The following is a 6231-nucleotide window of genomic DNA, read 5'->3' on the forward strand; positions in this document are numbered from 1 at the left end:
CTGTTTGTAGGCGACACCGTAAGTGCGATACTCGCATGTGACGGTGTGTGTGTGCGTGCGTGCGTGCGTGTGTGAGATTTAAAAAGTAAAGGCTCAAAGATGCGTAGACCTGTGCATATCCTACTCAGAAACCATTATCAGTCCGCCATTAATGAGCGCTACAGTCACATTACCGTGTTTTAAGAATAATCTGTGCCTCACGTAAGAGCTGGTTTATTTACGTTTGGACCGATTAAAATGAATAAATACGTAAATAAATAAATAAATAAATAAATAAATAAATAAATAAAAAAACGCTGTCATCAAACTATATTTCCCTTTATCTGTAATGTTAATGTTCAGTATAAAAAAAATATTCCACAAAATCATTAACATTCAAGCAAATAACAAAGAATAGGTCCTGCTGTGGCCTGGACCAAAATAGTTTTCAATCACCACATCTGAGAGCACGAAAGCAGTACATCCTTTTTTTTTTAAATAACTTTTAAAAAAATAAATAATAATAACCTGTCCACACTGAAAAATATATTTTGAAAACAAGAAACAACTTGCCACACCTGAGCTCTTTCTATTTGCATTTAAATTAAAAAACTAAAAGAAAAACGAAATAGATTTAATACAGTTTTTTTTTGTCACTGCTGATGAAGACAAAGGAGCCATACAATCCATACAATAGTTTTTTTTCCCCCCTCTTTATCCTGTGCTGGGTCACTTATGAAATAGAACCTTCTCAGTTGTCTTTGAGCAAGAACCAACCTCCACTCAACCATTCATAATCACTTTCCATCATTCCACTCCAACATTTCCATCTGGGTCCTATGTGGGTTTTAACATGGGTATATGGGCAAGGGTTTTATCTGGTTTTGCTCCTGGGTTTCACCAGGGGCACACCTGTGTTCACCAACATGGTCTTGCATAGGTTTCTGCGTCTTAGGTGGGTTCCAAACAGGCAATTTTATGTATGACCCACACAATGCCCCCGTGTGTATTTGACTGTATGGCATTGAACTGAGGATCTGAATGGTCCTTGTGTGGGTTCCCACTGGAAAAATTATATGCAACCCATGTAGCATATAATATATATATATATATATATATAAAATATTATACCAGCTCAGTGGCCTAGTAGTAGAGTGTCCGCCCTGAGACTGGAAGCTTGTGGGTTCAAACCCTGGCCGGGTCATACCAAAGACTATAAAAATGGGACCCATTGCCTCCCTGCTTGGCACTCAGCATTAGGGGTTGGAATTGGGGGGTTAGATCACCAAATGATTCCCGGGCGCAGCACCGCTGCTGCCCACTGCTTCCTTCGGGGATGGGTTAAATGTAGAGACAAATTTCACCGCACCCACTTGTGTGTGTGACAATCATTGGGACTTTAACTTTTAACTTTATGTAGGCCCATTTGTGTTTGCCCATTTAGGGGATCAAGTGGTTTTGGTGGCTTAGGTGTGGACACGGCAATGGCAGATGACAGACTCCCAGAGCAGACTTCATCCATTTGGAAAATACCTTTATTAAACAAGGGTGCATAAAAACAGATGTGAGATATAACAAATGGCGCACGCAAAGGTGAGGATGTACATAAGGTTAGACAGATCTACAAAAGGATAACATAAGGAGTTACCACGAGTAAAATTAAAAGAGCCATATGCACTTGTTAGAATAGGCCTCATTGGCACATGTGATTAGCTAGGTAGCTTGAGCTATGCCGTTATCTTGTGGGCTTTCCCTTCTCAATGACACACACATTGTTGATCTCATTTAAGACTGCAAAATCACACATTGTAACATAAGCTAGGCAGAGTTGCCCCCTTGCAGGAGAGTGGCCAAGAGTAGTATAAAGGTATATTCAGACCTGACTGCTTGGTCCGCTTTAAACGGACCAGGGTTCGATTGAAACGCTGGTCCAGACCTTATGTATAGGTGTGAATTCACGCAAACGAATCTTGGTGCGGATTAAAGAAATGGACCGAGAAACACTTTTTCCAAGTGGTCTCGGTTCGCTTCCAAACGAACTCTGGTGCGGTTCGCTTCAGGTGTGAATACAAACAGCGAAGACCCGCACCAACCGTTCACATTTCACCATTTAACTGGAAGGGCCCCAAATAAACCAGAAATTACTTAAACCGGACGGACGGACGGGTGGGACGGACGGGCGGGACGGACGGCGGGACGGATGGCGGGACGGACGGCAGGACGGGCGTGCGGGCGGACGGACGGACAGACAGATAGATAGAAATTCAGGAGCTAGCCAATAAATACAGATATACAGATAAATAAACAGATAGACAATATAGTAATATTGACACATTAATATAGACAAAATAGATAAAGGGTAGCTTACTATTAATAAATAATTAAATAGATAAAATAAATACATTAATAATTAACAGATCAAATAAATAAACATTGTTACGACCGTGGGCGCGCCTATAGTTTAAAATATTAGAGTCGAAATACCTATTTTATCCACTAGAGGGTAGTATAATTGCTTATTCTCAGAATATGTTGAGATTTTGAGGGGTTTTGTGATTTTTTTCTGGTTTTGTGTCTTTAAAATAAAATAAAATACACCGCTAATGGGAGTAAATAATCCTCAACACGTACCCCATGGAAAAACGTTTGTTTGTTCTGTTGGATTCTGTCCACAATTTAGGGAGCGCGTTATCTGCGCCTCACAGCAAAAGCCTTTGCCAATCACCTGTTATCCAATTTACTCACTGCGTGCTCGTTTGATTTCTTCAGATTTAGGAAAATGCAAAGACACTGAAGCAGAAATTAGACTTACACAGGTTGGTTGAGTTCAATCACAATTCTTGTTCAGAAAGCTCTGTTTTCAGGAAAGTGCAACACAGCGCTGGGCCCTTCAAGAGCGGAAAGTCTCCATTCAGAAAAGGCAAAGTCCAAGGTTGTTAGATCAGTTTTATATTCAGTAGCACATTGTGGGCTGGGATTGATGGGCGATGAGTCTTCGGGGTGGGGCAAGTTCGAAGGAGAGTCTGCTTCCATGGGAGTGGTGCTGGTTATGGGCGATTCGGTGTGTTGGTGGGGGGCTGTTGGTGTGTGTGTGTGGAGGGGGCTGTTGTCTTCCATCCCGTCTCTCGGCCTTGGCGATCATCTTTGGCCGAGTTCTCGGGTGGCTCCTTCTGGCACCCACTGGTTTTATCTCCACGTGACCTTCCTGTGAACATTCTTCTCCAATCTTGGACATACACTGTCGTACCGCATTCAACCGTATCTTTGCTTTGTTAGGCAAACTATTTCCCTCTGTGCAGAGCGTTCAGTAGTAATCAAAAACTGGCGTCTAGCATTAGTCAAAACATAAGATACAATCAAGTACTGAACGGTCAAGACGACTCTGGCCGTGTCCATGATTCAGACAAAAAACATCAGGCATGCATTCCACAGTTCCTTAAGGGTCATTAAGGTATTTAGGCAATATATCAAAAGTCATTTGTTATTTCAAAGTCCTCAGAAATATATATATCAGATCATAAAGTTATAAAAACCTTTCTCATCACCACTTATCAAAAATGTCTAGTTATGTCTTCTTTATTGATTTGGTGTGTAGGTATAATTATATGCTTCAAATGTTTCTTTTATTTATTTAATATGTGAATATACTTGTCTGCTTATGTACTTTATTCAATGAGGTTTGAGCATATCTGTTTTTGTAGCGAGGCAGGACTTTTTGTATTTCGACCTCATTCCTTCACTCCCTCTGTTGACCTCAGTTTTACTGAGGTCACCAAAATCGTTGATGCCACCAGGGTCCCTCTGTTGGCACACCACGTCCCTCTGTGGAGCCGCTACAAGTCCCTCTGTGGGGCCGCCAATGAGTGAGAAAAATAAATATAGATAAAATTCATACCCAGACATTTGTAAAAGATGGAGAGTGGAAAGGCAATTGGCCTAGACGACATTCCAGTGACAGCATGGAACTATCAAGGAGAGATGGCAGGGGAGATTTTTTAAAAAGCGAGAAGTTCCCCGGAAAGGTGTTGACTTCTATTTCTTAATTCAGACCACGGCGATGCGCAAAACTGTAGTAGCTACAGAGGTGTTGTTATGTTGATTAAGCAAAGCATGAAGTTATCGGAAAGAATGTTAGAAGCGAGGCTTGGAAATCTACTGGCCAAAATAATGGAGAGTGTGGCAGAGACAGATGGTTGGTGGTACAGAAAGATATGGAAACGATCACTTTGCAGTCGCGGCCCCTAACAGGAGCAGCCGAAAGAAGTGGAAGATGAGAAAGAAAATGTGAAAGAGAAATACATAAACAAATAACGAATTACATACGTAAAACAAATAACGAAATACATACATACATATATAGTACATACATATAGACAGACAGACATCGAACAATTGCCCATTCGGCCACTCAGCCCTTCAGTCAGTCACTCAATGAATCACTCAATCAATAAACCAACCAATCAATCAATCAACCACCCAATCAATCAATCAATCAATCAATCAATCAATCAATCAATCAATCAATCAATCAATCACACAGGTGTTAACTAATTTGTAATTGTATTGCAAGCAATTCAAACTCTAATGGAATATGATGATGTCCATATCTGTTTTATCAAATTCTAATCCTACTTTACCTTTGTATAAGGCACAGGTGTCAAACTCAAGACCTGGGGGCCAGATGCAGCCCGACACATGATTTTATGCGGCCCCCGAAGACAAATTGTGCTTTTTATTCATGAGTCATTACTCGAATTGCAAATTGTCTTCACTTTTAATAATATTTTATTTTTAAATATTAGACCAGTTTTTATTTGTCTGATTTGAAAGCGAGTTACTTGTCAGTTTGTTTTGTAGCTTTTACTCTATATAATATGAGGTGCTCACACATTTATTTGGGTATGACAGTCATACCGGTCCTCCGAAAGAAGCTATGACTACACTGCGGCCCGTGAACAAATGAGTTTGACCCCCCTGGTACAAGGGATAGCCTTCTCATTGATCAATCACGTATCTTAAATCATGCTTTTCCTCCTTTGAAGCGACTATGTACTTCAAACCCAAACGGCACCATTTTATAGGGAAAAAACTTGTTGAATCTATTTGTTTTCGACATAATACTACCGCAATCATCTTAAATTTGTTCAGTTTATCAATCCCTTCCATTGTTTATCCTGCAAATGAATCACGTGAATAATGTGTTATTCAAACTTTAACGTTCATAATCCACCTGTTCCCAATTTGTTTGGAGTCTGTATGTTATTGTTCTAATTTTTTACATTTAATACTCTCCCACCTATTTGATCCTATCTTGTGAAGGTCTACAGTTTATTATGAGCTATTTTGAAACTCTTCACACTTGTTACCAGGCTTTGGCTCCATCTCATGACGTTGTCTCCCATTCACTTCATTTCTGCCGAGCTGCTTCTTCTCCTCCGTCCAGCATGTTGAAGACTTAAAAACCATCAAATCTGAAAACACTTAAAATCTCACAATTCCCCCTTTTGTTTTTTTTTTTGTTTTTTTTTTCTACCTCCCTCTTTTGACACATTCTAAAAAATGTGTCACAATGGTTAAAAAGTAAAAATAACAATATCCATGGTGACATACCCATCGCCAGCTGGACTTCGGTGTACCTCCAGATGCCATCCTAGCCTGGAATCACCAATTCTCAGTCCCTGAAACTCGACTGGCAGCATCTCACATGGCTGTATGAACAAAAGCCACCACCCACCTGTAGCTGTGCATGCAGCTCTCCGTACAATAAACATCCATAATACCAAAAAATAAAATTCATAATGATAAAAATAATCCACACATGGGCGCATGTCAAACGCATGAAATAGAAAATTGGAGCCTGCCGAGCCTGTCATGAAACCGATCACATTTACAAACTTGTTATGAAAAGTAAGGGGTTAGTTGTTAATGCATGTTCACAGACATGACACAAAATTCTCCAAGACTGCAGTTGACAACCTGCAAAGTAAAGCAAGTTTAACAAATAAAGCACAATCTGCTCCCTGGGTTGCTGTTAGAGGCTGCAATACAATTAGGTAAAACATCAAAACAAAGCAAGTCATCACAAATTCCGTCACATACATTTCGTCACACTGTCAGGTAAGTCCAGAGTTGTTGTCATACACTGTCTTGGCTCAGAGTCTTGATTGTCAATGCTGGTATAGTCACGTCTGGTCATAATCTTGAAATGGGCCTTCTCCATTGAAGTCTTTTGTTGTCAATGGTGCCCCAGAG

This window comes from Syngnathus floridae, chromosome 22 (genome assembly GCF_059516105.1).
Source record: "Syngnathus floridae isolate MCC-2025c chromosome 22, RoL_Sflo_1.0, whole genome shotgun sequence".
NCBI classification, from domain to species: Eukaryota; Metazoa; Chordata; class Actinopteri; order Syngnathiformes; family Syngnathidae; genus Syngnathus; species Syngnathus floridae.